General features: G+C 38.6%; 1 protein-coding gene across 1 annotated transcript in view; it reads left to right on the top strand.

Moving 5' to 3' along the window:
- CNTN3 (contactin 3) overlaps nucleotides 1-16,171 on the top strand; it is a 335,296-nt gene that overhangs the window by 288,078 nt on the left and 31,047 nt on the right. The gene's annotated exons all lie outside the window — the stretch shown is intronic.

Here is a 16,171-nt window from a genome sequence, read left to right as displayed (position 1 = left end):
TTCATTTACACACCAATTCCAATATGTACTGATCATTTCCTGCCTCACAAATTGCCTGTTCATCCCTCTAACCCCTGGCAACTACATCATGCAGTTGGAATCATGTACTATCTAGTCTTTTCAGATTGGCATCCTTCACTTAATTACAGGCATTTAAGATTCCTCCATGCCTCATCCTTCATGGCTTGCCAGCTCATTTCTTCTTAGTGCAAAACAATTTCCCATTCTCCAGGTGTACCCCAGTTATTTATCCACTCATCTGCTAGAGAATATCTTCATTGCTTCTGAGTTTTGGCAAATCTGAATAAAGCAGCTATAAACATCCATGTGTGAGTTTTTTTTTTAAGATTTATTTTTGTTCTTTAATGTTTGGTAGTGATGTAAAACAGTTGGGTTCATTTGCCATATTCATAAATGTATATAACGTAGTTTTCTCCATCTCAGTCCCCTGTACTTGTCCTTTACCTTGCAAGGACATAAGTTTTCAATTTATTTGGGTAAATACCAAGAAGTGCAAATGCTGGATCCTATGATAAGAATAGGTTTATAAGGAATAGGTAAAATGCCTTCCGAATGGCTGTTCCATTTTGCATTCCCATTATCAGTGAGTGGGGATTCCTGCTACTGCATGCCTTCTCCTGCATTTGGTGTTAGTTTTCTGAATTGTAGTGATACTTCACTGATGTTTCAATTCACAATTCCCTAATGAGGAATGGATGTTGCACATATGCTCATATATTTACTTGTCATTTGCATATATTCAGTGGAATGTCTGTTTAGGTCTTTTGTCCACTTTTTAATTGCATTATTCATTTTCTTATTGTTGAGTTTTCAGGATTCTTTGTACATTTTGTATAAAGGTCCTTCATCAGAAGTGTCTTTGGTGAGATCTTTCTCCCAGTCTGTGACTTGCCTTCTCATTTTTTGACATCATGCAGAGAGCAGAAGTTTTTTTCATTTTAATGAAGCCTAGCTTTTCGGTTGCTTCTTTCATGGATTGGGCTTGTGGTATTGTGTCTATAAAACCTTTACCATACCCAGGATCATCTAGGTTTCTCCCCTGTATGACAGCCTAGGACTTTTATAATAAGATTTTCATTTTACATTTAAGAGTGCAACTCCTGTTGATTTCATTTTTGTGCAGAGTACAGAGTCTGTGTCTGGATTTGCTGTTTTCATGTGAACATCAAGTTTTTCTAGGACCATATTGTGAAGAGGCTGTCATTTGCTTCTTTGTCAAATATCAGTTGACTGAATTTGTGGGTTATTTCTGGGCTCTCTCATCTGTTGCACAAATTTGTCTGTCCTTTTCACCATGACCATCCTTTCTTGATTTTTTTAGCCTTAATGTTAGTATTGAATTTGGGTGTCTCCATGTTCCAGCTTTGTTTCTCTTCAGTATTGAGTGGGGTGTTGTGGGTTTTTGTCTTGACATAGGAATTTTAGAACCAGGATGTCAACTATCCCAAATGTGTATATTTTTCAAGTCTTCCTATCCATGAACATAGAATCTCTCTCAGCTTATTGGGTTCTTTGGTTTCTTCCATCAGACTTGCAGTTTCCCACCTAGATTTTGTACATATTTTGTTAGATTTTAACATAAGTATTTCAGTATTTTGGGTGCTGGTATAAATGGTAGTATGTTTTCATTTCAAATCCCATTTGTACATTGCTGGTATTTGGGAAAACAACTGGACTTTGAATATCAACCTTACCTCCTATGTTACTTGTTAGTTCTGATTTCCTTTTGATTCTTTCAGATCGCATACAGAGAGGATCACATAAACAAATTTGCATTTTCTACTTCCCTGTCTGTATATTTTTAAATTTCCATTTCTTGTCTTATTTTATTAGCTAGGGCTTTCAATTTGATGTTGAAAAAGAGCCAGTCTTGCTTTGTTCCTGGTCTCAGAACTTGGGAGTTTTATGTCATAAAGCATTTTAAGTTGTGGGTTGTTTGTGGATATTCTTTATCAAGGTGTAGAGATTCTCCTGTAACCCTAGTTTATTGATGACTATAATCATGAATAGGTGCCAGATTTTTGTCAAATGCTTTTTCTGTTTACATCTGTTGTTTTCCTCTTCATTTAACTACTGGATGGATTACCCATAAGTAGGTTTTTAAATGTTAAACCAGTCTTGCGTATTTGATACAAAGTCCACTTGGTTATGGTGTACAATTTTTAAATTCATTGTTTAATTCGATTTGCTGATACTAAGGGATTTTGTATCTAAGTTCATAAAGAATATTGGTGTTATGTAGTTTCATTTTAGTATGTTTGTCTGGTTGTTATTAGGGTAATGTTAACTTCCTAGAATGTGTTAGCAAGTATGTCTTCTTCCTGAATCTTTTGGAAGAGATTGTAGAGAATTGCTACACTTTCTTAATTAAATGTTTGTTAAAATTTGTCAATGAACCTATTTGCACCTGACACTTTCTGTTTGGTAATATTGTTAATTATTGATTTGATTTTGTAAATAGATGTATACCTATTCAGATTGTCTGTTTATTCCTGGGTAAAGTTTGGCAGGTCACATTTTTCAAGGAATTGGTGCATTTCATCTAAAGTATCAAATTTATAGACGAGAGTTGTTTGTAATATTATTTTATTATCCTTTTATGTCCATGATGTTTTTAGTGATGGCCTCTCTTTCATACATGATAGTAATAATTTGTGTATTTCCTCTTTTCTTTTTTTTTTCATAGTTAGGTTGGCTAGAGGCTTATAGATTTTATTGATCTTTTCCAAGAACCAACTTTTGGTTTTGTTGATTTTCTCCACTGACTTCTTGTTTTCAATTTCACTGGTTTTTACTCTTATGTTTGTTTCTTTTATTCTGCTTGCTTTAGATTTAATTTGCTCTTCATTTTCTAGTTTTTTAAGGTGGAAGCTTACATTATTGATCGTAGATCTTTCTTCTTTTCTGACATACGCAGTCAGTGCTATCAATTTCCCTCAAAGCAATGTTCTCACTACATGCCACAAATTTTGATAAGTTCTATTTTCTTTTGCATTTATTTCAGAATATTTTTAATAATGTCTCTTGAGATTTTTTTTACATTGACCCATTTGTTATGTAGAAGTGTGTTATTTAATCTCTAAGAATTGGGGGATCTTTCCATTATTGCTTTCTAGTTTAATTACATTATAGTCTGAAAGCAAATGTTGTCTGGTTTCTATGCTCTTAACACTAGTGAGGTATGTTTGAAGACCCAGATATGATCTGTCCTGGTGAATATTACATTTGAACTGGAGTAGAAGGTATTATCTGCTGTTGGTGGGTGAGGTAGCATCTAGATGCCATTATATCCATTCAATTGGTACTGCTTTGTAGTTCAACCAGGTCCTTCTGAACTTCTGCCTGCTGGATCTGTCCATATTATCTCTTTTGCCCAAGTATTCTCTCAGTTTTTGCTACATATTTTTTGTTAGGCACACATACATTAGGGGTTACTATATCTGCTTACACTCTGGGCCCTTTATTATTAGGTAGTGGTCCATGTCAGCACTGATAACATTCCCTGGGCTTTCTGATGACTTTTCTCTTCTGCTCTGACTGAATTTACTGTAGTGACTATTTTATTCTTTCATCACCATTAACACAACATATATTTCATGATTCCTTTTAATTTCTATGTATCTTTATATTTAAGGTATATTTCCTAGTGGAGAATATACAGTTGGGTCTAGCTTTTAGCTACTTTGAAAATCTCTGTCTTCTAATGAATGCATTTAGACTATGCTGTTCAAAGTCCTTACTCACATAGCTGAATTAATATCTACCATAATTCTCACTATTTTATTAGTCGTTCTTTTTTTTTTTTAGTTTTCTAAACATTATACGAATTTCATGGTCTTAATTGAGCATTTTTTAGGATTCCATATTCCTTATTTCTTAATATGTTGCTAAAGGGACAAATATTTGTTTTCTCCTCTGAAATTTTTGTGTTGAAACATCTAACTCCTACAGTGGTGGTCTGGGAGGTGAGGAGGTGGTGAGATTACAGGAACAGAGCCCTCCTGAGTGGGATGAGTTTATTGCCCAAGAGACACCCCTGGTTTCTTCTACCACTGGAGGATATAGAGAGAGGCACCATCAATGAATCTGAAAGAAAGCACTCTCCAGACACCCTGACCTTGAATTTCTTAGTCTTCAGATCTTCAGAAATAAACCCAGGCAGACTAGGACCCATACCAACATATCAATTATGCTGCATCTTTTTTCTAAGTGGTAGACCTAAAGTTTGCAATGTACAGACATAACTAATCCAAGTCCATTTCCAGAGTGCTTTGAGGTCATTTTCAAGTTCATTTCATAGGTAGTGCTTATAATAAAGGTACCTAATAATAAAATCTAATAACACAAGTACCTTATGATTAAAAAAAAACTAGTATTTTCCCTTTCTTTTTCTGTGTCATTGCCATTCATTTTACTTACGCAGGAGCACACATAAGCACCACTACGCGCGCGCGTGCGCGCGCGCGCGCACACACACACACACACACACACACACACACCGAGTCGAGTCTAATACATGGTCTCTGTCAGTTTGTGCAAAGTATTATCTGTTAATAAATTAATAAGAAGAAGAAAATAAGGGTTTGTATTACCTCCACTGACCCCTTCTCTGGCACTCTTCCTGACTTTTTGTACATTCAGAATTCTGACTGATATGCATTTCTCCTTCCCTCTCAAGAACTTCTAGCCTTTGTTGCAAGGCCAGTCTCCTGAAACCCTATTCTCCAATTTCTTTTCAGGGGTGGGGGGTACCAGGGATTGAACCCAGGGCACTCAACCACTGAGCCACATCCCTATTTTGTATTTTATTTAGAAACAGGGTATCACTGAGTTGCTTAGTGCCTCACTGAGTTGCTGAGGTTGGCTTTGAATTCTCAATCCTCCTGCCTCAGCTTCCTGAGCCAATGGGATTGCAGGTGCGTGCCACCAAGCCCAGGTCTCATTTTTTTTTTTTTTCTGTCCCAAGAGTCTTTTCTCCTTCATTTCTGAAGAATAATTTCACTAGCTGCAGGAGTCCTTCTGAAGAGCATTGCTTCTCTCTCAGTGCTTTAGATAACTCGCTCTTCTTCATTTGTGGTTTCTAACATTGGGATGGGATATGCCCAGTCATACTTTGGTATGTTTGGGTTTTTGCATTTGTCCTGCTTGGGGCTGTCCTTTACAAAGCATCTGCGATTCGGTGTCTGAAATTTATTTGAGGAAATTCTCATATCAAACACATATTTTTTTTTTCTGTTCCTTCACACATTTTTCTCCTTCTGCTATTTCCATTCCACATACTCTGCACCTGTGGTAATTGTGCCACAGTCTTTGGAAATGGTTCTGTTTCCTTTCAGTCCATTTGTGATTTTAAACTCCTATTGTCATGTCCTTAGGCTTAGAGGTTTTCGCTCAGCTGGGTTTCTCCTTTAATGAGCCCATTAAAAGGTTTCTCCACTTCTGTTACAGTGTTTTAGTCTCTGGAGATTCTTTTTTTTTACTTAATATTTATATTAGTGCATTATAGTTGCACATAATATTGGGGACCATTTCCACATAAACATCCGTGTATGGAATATAATTGGCTCCATTTCAGTGTCCAGGGCTTACTCTGCCCCTCCGTTCCTGCCTCCCCATTTCCCTTGCTACACTCTACAGGTCCTTCTAGTTATTTATTTATGTTTTTTTAATTGGTGCTTTATAGATATACATAGAAGTAGAATTCACTGTGCTATATTCGTACATGCACACATCATATTTGGTCAGTTTCATTCCACATTTCCTCCCTTTCCCATCCCTCCTCCTTCTTCCCCCTCAATCTCCTTCCTCTACTCTGCTGATCTTCCCTCTGCTTTTATGAGATCCACCTCCATCTTTTTTTTCCCCTTTATTTTGCTCTTGCTTCCACACCTACATAAAAGTATTCAAACCTTGACTTTCTGAATCCAGCTTATTTCACTTAGCATGATGTTCCTATTTTCATCCATTTACCAGGAAATGCCATAATTTCATTCTTCTTCAAGGCTAAATACAACTTCATTGTCTATATATCTATCATATTTTCTTGACCCATTAATCTGGCTGATTCAATAACTTGGCTACTGTGAATTGTGCCACTGTGAACTTTGAAATGGCATAATAAAATCATGGCATTTGCAGGCAAATGGATGGCAGTAGAGCAGATTATGCTAAGTGAAGTTAGCTAATCCCTAAAAAACAAATGCCAAATGTCATCTCTGATATAAGGGGGGGGGGGGTGACTCAAAATGGGATAGGGAGGAAGAGCATGAGAAGAAGACTACCACTAAATAGGGAAGAGAGGTGGGAGGGGAAAAGAGGGAGAAGGGGAGTTCCACAGAAGATGGAAGGAGAATCTCATTGTTATACAGAATACATATATGATGTTGTAATGAGAAAAATACAAAAACGTGTGTCACATTAGATTGGATAGAGAGAAAGGATGGGAGAGGAGGGGAGGAGTAGGGAGGATAGAAAGGGCAGCAGAATAGAATAGACAATTTGATTGATGTATGTACATTCCCATGTATGTATTATATGTCAAAATGCATTCTACTGTCATGTATGACTAAAAAAATAAATAAAAATTTAAAAAAGAAAAAAATGTAAAAGACAAAATTGCATAGTTCAATAATCCAATATTAAAAATTTAGTTCAAAAAAAAAAAAAAAGAAATGGCTGTATCACTGCAGTGTCTGATTTGAGATCTTTTGGATAAACACCAAGGAGTGAGGCAGCTGGGTCACACAGTGGTTCCATTCCTCAGCAGTTGATCCACATGGTGGTCCATTTCTAGTCTTTGGAGGAATCCCCATACTACTTTGCAAAGCGATGGCACTATCTTGCCGTCCCACCAACAATCTAAGTGTGCTTTTCCCCTCATCCTCGCCAGCGCTTGTCATTGTCTGTGTTCTCGATGATCTCATCTGGCATCTACTTCATTCTAATTTTTTCCGGACATCTCCATTGGTTTGCTTGGAAATTCCTGTGTTCACCTTGTGGTTATTATTTCCCCACTGGAGCACTTGGTATTTATCATGTTTTTCAATTCCTAGTCTGATCATACCAACACTCCTACCCTGATTGTTTTGCCTGTTCAAACCTTATTTTGTTGTTTGGTTGGATTTTTGCCTTTTTGTGTGCCTGTAACTTTGGTGAAAGGCACATATGATGTACTAGGAAATGGCAATGAGGTCAATAGGCCTTTAATAAGAGACCAATGGACCCGAGGTATATGGGAGGGAGGGCTACATCTTTTAGGTGAGCCTGCACCCCTAGACTCTAAACTTCTCTTGTTCTTTTCCATTCCCCCCCCCCTTAACATGGGACAGGATGGCTGGAGGAGGTGGAGTTTGATATTTCCTCCCCCTAGTAGGTTAGGCTCTGATCAGACCAAGCTGGCAACTTGCTCCTGAAGGCAGACTTTGTAAGGGAGAGTAGAACAGTCTGGGATGTTCCTTTCCCCTGCTTCTGCCAGAACCACGTGGAATTTTTCTCCAGTATTTACTACAAGGACTTAGTAGACTTGGAGGTAACGCTGAGGTTGTGGGGACCCCTCAGCCTGTCCAGCAGGTTGTCAGTAACAGCCAGGTTTCCTACCCCAGCAGAGGTTTCCAGGGAGCCTTCTACATGTGGATCTCTGCATCTGCCCAGTTACATCTCCAGTGTTGAGGGACACAGTCTGCCCTGTGACTATATTTCCTTGCTATAGCTAAGAAGAATTAATTTTTTAAGTGTGTTTAGATTTTTACCTGTTGTTAAGACAGAGTGGGAACTTCTAAATTCCTTATGTGGTGACTGGATACCAGAAGTCGGAGTGACTGGCCTATTTTTTAATCAGGCTGGCTTATATTTTATGTTCTAATTTAGAAAATCATTGTACTGTGTAAGATGTGATATTTAATTATACCCATTTAATTGACTAGAACATAGACATGCAAGTGAAGAATGAACAGATCAGTTGGGGTGATTTAAAAATTTAGACTCCAACACCAGAAATTTTAAGTGGTTGGTTTTTAACAACAAAAAAAAATTATTATTATAGAAACACTCTGATTTTACAATCCAGTTTTCTTATACCAACCTTAAAATTTTAGATCATGTTCTTTATCATAAAAAAGTCTATTGATAGTCACATTTAATATCAAACCTAGTCTTTCCTATTTTATCTTTTTCAATATGACTTGGAGATGAAAAATCTATACTTCTGAAATATCTGGAAAATGGCTGGAATATAATCGACTGCAATTGTAAGGAAAACACTGTGATCTCTTTGGGAGCAACTCTCCTGGGAGAGGGTATAATTTTATTCTCTTTGAGCCCTTGGGAGTCCTTTATGTGGTCCATATACAGGCTTCTGACATAAAAGAAAGGGTGTCTAGTCTAGGGTTTTGCTTTTCTTTCTTTTTTTTTTTTTTTTTTTACCTATTTTAGGTTCTTGGCACATTCAGTTCAGGCCAGCCCACAAGGGTGACTCTTGGCAAGTACATACCCACAAGTTACAACTTTCTCTCCCTCAGATCTCCATGTGAGAGACCCCAAAGCTATAGTAGAAGGTATGGAAACCTGTTTCTGTGGTCCCTGTAGGTCAGCTGTCCCAAGCACTGGCTGTATGGCAGGTGTGGAAGGAACCTTTGGTGAGGCAGATTGTGTTTTCCAAAGATGGTGGCCACAGCATGCTTTATCCAATGAGTTATCCTTATAACATGACTTTGACAAACACCTCTCCACCTGCAATAAAGCCATTCCTCCCCTGTTGAAACCCAGAAGACCTTTGTGACTTCCCTGACTAATAAAGAACCCCATGATCAATGCCATCAGATTCCTGAGGCTAACTCCCCAAAACACATGCTCTTCTACTGGTTCCATTAGCACAATGGCTCTGAAACTGAGCCACTAGACTATGAGGAAGCCAAAGTAGAGTGTGCAGGGATTCACCTTAAGAGGAACCAGGGTCCCCAGCCAACAGCCAACCCCAAGTTGCCAGTCTTGTGGATGAGCTTGCCAGTCCCCAGGTCCACCTCTCCAGGGAGCTATGCAGCACTAAGGAGCTGGCTTCACTCCTCTCTGCTGTTTCCTGAGCACAATAAGTGTTTTTTATTTAAGCCACTAAATTTGGGAGTAAACAATTACATAGCAAAATGAATTGGTACCAGAAGTAAACCTAAGGAACTCAGCACAATTTGTTTATGTGGCCATGAGAAAATAGCTTTTTATTCCTTTGCATCAATGGACCCTTTCTTCCACACAACCATACCATTCTACAAGGGGCAGATCTGCTTTCAGTGCACTTTGTTCATTCACTATAGGGAAAAACAAAACCGTGAGATTTGATCCCTGAGTTAATTTACTCTCCAAGATAAGCTCCTTGACTTGGAATATGCCAGAATCATCACATCCATCAACAGAAATCCTAGAGTGGTACAGGTTGAGTAATAGTAAGTTTCTATATGCATTTATAGAAATTTATCACTGTTGAGTGGCTTGGGTGATTATTTCTAAATTACAATGAGCACAGCAAACAAGGCAATGTCAAGGGAGTTGGCCCCAACCTGACACACACTGCCTGCTTCACAAACGCTAGTTTTCATGCCTCCCTCCCAGGAGGACATTCTGTATAGGAGTGCTGTTGTCAGCCTGTGTCCAGCAATGTTCAGTCCAGCCTAATAATTATTTCATTAATATATTTATTATAGCATTTCAGAGTTGGGGGACATCAGAGTGGTTATTGTAAGCCTTCTGTTTCCAAGAGGAATGAAGATTAGGAACGTCAAATTCCAGGAAGTTTAATGAGCTTTGCACCCTAACAGCTTATTAGAGTCACCTAGAGGGTCTCCTGTTTCCAGTTCATTCTAACTTAATTGTCCTGGGATATGGCCTAGGCTTTTCTGGTACTTTTTAAAGATTCCTCAGGTAAATTTATAGCACAACCAGCCTTGAAAATGATAGGATTTAGGTCCTAGATATGCAGCTCTAAATAATTAGGACATATAAACCATCCATTTTCATTTTTTTTTTTCAATCATGAGTTTGAGTTCAGAATAATGGCTAACTATAGTGTTGAGTTTGTTGATAACAGTGTCTATCACTTGCTAATCTCCTTTTTTAATTAGCAGAGCAAAGGTCTCTGGCTCAGGGACTTTAACATCATTCAGCTGCTGTCCATGTACATTATCTTGGACAGTGTCCATTCATATTTTTTTTCTACTCACTGTGTTCATTTCTGCCATTAACTTATTTTGGTGAGCAAACTCCCATTTAGGTCAAAAATATACATTTTCCCTATCTGTTTCCATATTAATTAAAGAAAGTTAACCAGTTTAAGAAAACATCAAGTGAATAACAGAACTTCCATTCATAGGAAGTGTCATATAAAGCTGTAAATGTAACTGTAGTGACCAAAGTGTAGAAAACAGTGAGTTAAAGTCTCTGGTAAAGGCATCTTGACATCACCAACTTCTAGTGAGGCACACCAGGACATTCCCTCCCAAAGAAAGTTGAGTAAATTCTTAGCCCAGCTCAGTGGGGCACACCTATAATCCCAGCACTTTGGAGACCCAAGGATTGTGAGTTCAAAGCCAGCCTCAGCAAAATCCCAGGCTTGTTAAGCAAGTCAGAAAGACCCTGTCTGTAAATAAAATACAAAATAAAGCTAGGGATGTGGCTCAGTGGTCAAGTGCCCCTGAGTTCAATCCCCAGTACCTCCCTCTGCCAAAAAAAAAAAAGAAAAGAAAAGAAAGTCGAGCAAATTCTGATATGAACAGATGGCATTTACCTGCCTTAAATATCACCTGTTCAGACAACCAAGTGACTGTAACCACTGTTAGTAAGAAAAATTAGCACCATGTCCCAGCTTGGTCCTATTCCCATGCTTCAGTGGCTGCCTACGTTTTCTCTTCCTTGCCTGAGCCGAGTATGTGTGTAAGGAAGGTGACCCTGAGGAGGCTGTCCAGGGCGAGTGGGGGCAAGGTTTAATTTTCTTGGTCATAAATGCAGAGGCGAGTCATGTCACCACCAGTTCCTTTGGGGACCTTCACAGAGGAAAGCACCAACCAGATTCCAGGAGGAACCTATAGGTCGATTTCTTTCAAGGCACCTGGGTGTGATTTACATGCTGCGGTGTCAGGGTTTGGAAAGCAGGCCTGTGAAGGGACCGATGATTAATTTGGGTGGCTCTGCAGTCACAGGCTGCATAAAGTGATAAAAAGGAAGAGGCCCACCTAGTCAACCTTGCCTTCCAAATAGCCATCAAAATGTATCATTTTTCCCCTTATACTGGGAAATTATGCTTCTTGGCAGTCCGGTGGCAGCATTTATATCAAGAGTGCTTACTAAGGAATTAGTATTTGTGATAATCTGTTTCACTCAAAGTTGAGGCTCTGCTGGCAACATAGAAGCCGTTCCCTGATTCTGAAGTTTGCACTGCACCTCAGTTCTTAGCACATGGCAGACACCACAGTGTGCTTCGAGCCCGCCTGCAATTAGTGATGATCTGCTGCTCATTTACTTTCTCCTGGCATGGGTTATCATATCACATACTGCTTGCCTTTCAGTGCAGAGTGGCTTTTAAATTGCATCCCAAATTTCATTAGTGTCATCACCTCAGAAAATACAGGGGAAAAGTTAATAAGATCCTCTTCTGTTTAATTCAATACACGCTACATTTTCCCTTAACATTTATGTCAAAGATGATTTGGCTTATAAATCTGTTTGCTGCTTGTACCTGTAGCATGTTTCAAAAATATGTATTTTTTTTTCCTAAAAGAAATGTGTATGACTAGGTGAACAAATACTTCAATAAGAAAGTGATTCTAGGGCTTGGGCATGTGGCCCAGTGGTAGAGTGTGTGCTTAGTGTGTTTAAGGCTCTGGGTTCAATCCCCAGCGTGAAAAAAAAAAAAAAAAAAAAAAGGGTAAATGATTCTAGCCAAACTTAGAAATTATAAAATTAGCCTAAAAAGGAAAAAAAAATTACTGTCATTTTGATGTAAATATGCATTTGATGTTGGCTATAGTGAACTTTTAATTTTGGGGGACAGATAAAGAGTTTGTAGATTAACTACATTCCTGACATCCCTATTCCTGAAACCCATTTAGCAACCCTCTTGCTCCCCCTGGTAGTGGGGATTGAACCCAGTGGTGCTTAACCACAGAACTACATCTGCAATGCTCCACCCCACGCACAAACACTTGTTAAATTTTGAGACAAAGTTTCACTAAGTTCCTTAAGTTTTCACTGAGTCACTGAGGCTGGCCTCCAACTTATGATCCTCTTGACTCTGCCTCCTGGGCCGCTGGGATTACAGGTGTGTGCCACTACCCTACCCTTCTTGAGTCAAACAAATTGATTGTGTCCTCAAGTGCTTTGCATGTGGATATGTGCCCGGGTAGACCACTTCACCCTGTTTTCCAAGACTTCTGCTTACATCGCATATCTGGGCCCATCGGTCCATTCACTGAAACCCTCGAAAACCATAGACTCTTCTGTGTTCTCTGATCTTAAGTTACACTGTAATTTGACATTGTTTTATGTCATTGTTTGATGACTGCCTCTCTCAGCTGTCAGCTCAGTGAATATAAGGACTGTTTTTTTTCTCCCCTCATCATTGTATACCCAGCAACTGAAGTGTAGTAGTTGCTTAATAAATCGTTTTTGAATGAATTATCTTATTTTTAAAAAGGTAGTTCTTTTAAGAAGGAACTCAAATTTGTATCACTGAGGGATTTTTCTCCTGCTGTATAAGTTTCTGTATGAATCATTGGAATAGACCTTGTCTATGGCTCAGATCTCCTATTTTGAGTAAACCTGTGGCCTGCAGCTTAGAAAAATGGCTTGATTTCTAGAAAACTTAGAATTGCATGGCTTTGGGGAGGTTTTTAGAGGGAAGTTTTAAAGAAAATTAGGATGAAAGAAAATGAAAGTAAAAACTTGACCCCCTGCCCCCCATCTTGCCTATGTGGTCCATTCTATTCAAGGAGGGAGGGGAGGGGAAGAATACTTAGGAAGATACTACAGACTAATTTAACAGAGAGGAAACACCAAGCTGTTTTTCACTCAAACAATTATTAGTGTGCCTAACAATTTATTGAAGGTTATTAGTGTTATAATCTCCTTTATTTGAATTGCTTTATACTCTAAAGAAAAATGTCTCTAGATATACCTATTATGCTATCTCATTAATAAATATATCGAGAAACCTATTTAGAGGAGACCTACTGGTTTACTACATTTTGACAAATCTTACTTAGATTTTCCCAGGCAGTCTTGTCCCACCCGCTTTATCCCGGCTACCCAATAAACAACTACATTCTCCAAGAGTGACAACCTGATGTGGAAAAGAGTTGGGTTTGCTATCAGTGAATCTTCCTTTGGAATTTTTTTTAATGTCTGGAAATAGTTGTATCCTGATAAGAAATGACGGGATAATGTGTGCCTGCCAAGTAGCCCAGTGGATTTTCACATGAGGAACACATGGAGCATGATCTGCACTTTAGAATCCCCCATGATGCTTCAATCCAGAGTACTTATTCCTTCCCAGGTAACCACAGCTCCCTTCTCTCGGGTGGTGAGATTAGACCAATATCCTCTTTTCTCTCTGGTTTGTATCCTTTGTGTTTTTAGATGCAGCTACATAGATCTATGTACATAGTTTTGTCATTTTAATGTCCCAATAGTATTTCCGTAAATGATTATACCACTTATTTATTGATGAGTTTTACCGAGACAGACATTGAGTCCTCTGGTTTTCAGCTGTGTATATCTTGTGGTCGATGCACACACACATTTCTGCAGGATAAGTCCATTCCTAGGGGTGAAATAATGGGTGATAGATGATGCTTATGTTGTGCCTTAGTGGAGACTTCTGGACAGTTCTCCAGAGGGGTTGCACCCATTCACACTCCTCCCAGCAGCAGGAGTAGGGGCTCTGGTTCCACACTGTCAGCAGAACTTGAAAACATTCATCTCTGTTGCTTTACAGCTCTCCACACATGGTGTGCCACGTGATGTCCTTTGACCTGAGTTGAACTTCCCAGGTTTGCAGATGGAATCTGCCTCATATTTACATTCCTTGTTACCCTGAGTTGGGTTTACATCATGGAGAACAAAGGTCATGTGTCAGGCAGGTCTTAGCCCTTGAAGGCTTAAGCAGGATTGGGTAAACCTCTGTTAAGGTGAATCTTGCTTCTATGAAGCGATGCATTAAGACAATAGATGAGTTGGAGATAGAAAGGGCCAGAAAAGTACAATATAAATACATGTTACTGAACTGGCAAAAATTAAATTCTACTTTCCATTTACATATTTATCTACTTCAACAACATTTTGGTGCTAAAAAAAAAAAATCAATGGCTCCCATTGTCTACATATCTTAGTTAATTGCTTCTTTTTCCAACATTTTTTTTAGATTTAATTTAATTTTATTATTGGTTCCTTTTTGTTATACATTACAGTAGAATCCATTTTGACATAATTATACAAGCATGGAATATATTTTGTTCTAATTGAGGCACCAGTATCTCTCCTTCCCCTTCCTTCTCCCCACCCCCTTCTCTCTATTGATCTTTCCGTCATTTACCCATAGTTATTTTATCTTATTTTTTAAAATTAATTTCTTGTGGCATACATGATGGTGAGGTTCACTGGGTTCACTGTGGTACACTTGTATACTTAGAAATGGTGTGTCCTCTTAACGTAAGCCTACATTTCTTTAGGAAGATAGTTTGATTTCTGTGACCTGGCTGAGCATTTCTGTCTCTCCCGCTATCAATACCTGAAGTCACATCCTGATACCAAACTCTCCATTACTCCTTCAAGAGACAAGACCAGCGGTGTGCTGAAATGGTACATGCAGATATCTAAAGACTCGGGAGAGCCCTATTATAATTCTCTTTTACCCAACTGTTTTCAAAGTAAGCAAATAAAGGTAGGGAGAATAACAGCCTCATCCCCAATGTCTTGGCGGCATTTATCATCAACAGTTTTTTTACTGAAAATTAAAGATTTCTATAGAAATGATAATCACCCTCCTGTGACTATATGGAACTCAGAAAACCTGTAAAGGTCAGCAAGCATTGAGGGTTTCATCCTGGGAATAAATTTCTAAATAACCCTGAGGAGAAAGAGGGAGGGAGGAAAAGAAGTAAGTTCAGAGTGTGGAAAGTAAAATCTGCAAACTTCACAGTTTCAGGATTATCTTTTAATTGTGGCCATCAATCAGCACACATCTGGTCTCTCCCAGTGCTCAAGAAGTTCTGTCCAAAGCCATATGATCCAACCAACAGAGAATCTGTGGCCCATTAAGAATCCTCAGGGCAGGGAGCAATATGGAAGGAAGTACCCTGTAGGTGGTTTTAGGAAATTACCTAAAAATAGGATAACAGATCCCCTTTTTAACATATTCTAGGAAAACCCAAGAGGAAAGCTATGCTTTTAATTAACAAGATAAATGCTGCTGTGTCCTGTACCAGGTCAGGTATCAACTGCTAATCTTTTTCAAAGGGCTTTGCTTTTCCAAATTATTTTATTTCAATCCATATTTTTACTAATGCATGAAACCGACCTGCAGTTAGTCATTTTATGAACATGATTTTATATTCTCTTTAAATGAAGACCATTTAAAGTTGAGCATTTAGAAATATATTTTCTCTGTTAATTGGCGCTGGGGGACACCCACAAATGTCTTTATGGATAGCTGATATTTTTAAGGTTTAAACTGTTTCCATTTCTTCTTATTGAGGGGGTTCATTCTGACTGTTCCTAAAGTTCTGCAGCTGAGGAATTAAATGGCATTAGTCTTTTTGAGCTCCAATGTGTTTAAAACAGTGTTCAACTGTGGTAATCCCTGTGTCGCGCTGCATTTATCTCCCACTAGATACCTAAATGGTTTCTGCTTCTTCTCAGGCAGATAATTGCAGTGGGGTTGGAACCAGAGAAAACAGTTGAGCTGATGCTGAGCGGTGGATATAAAAAGAAGTGTCACCCTGGTGGAAGTAAATAGACTCTGAGACTATAATCTCTGCCCTCATTTATTTTTGAAACCATAAATGCCCCTGGGGAAAGCTAGTCATTTATTTGTCTGCAGAAATATTTATCTGCAGTCATGTATGGTTTTTAACTTGGTATTATTTCCGTTCATTCCCTTATTGCATCCTCT

This window comes from Spermophilus citellus (genome assembly GCF_964194105.1).
Source record: "Spermophilus citellus genome assembly, chromosome: 19".
Taxonomy (NCBI): Eukaryota; Metazoa; Chordata; class Mammalia; order Rodentia; family Sciuridae; genus Spermophilus; species Spermophilus citellus.
This window is presented reverse-complemented; position numbering and strand designations above follow the sequence as displayed.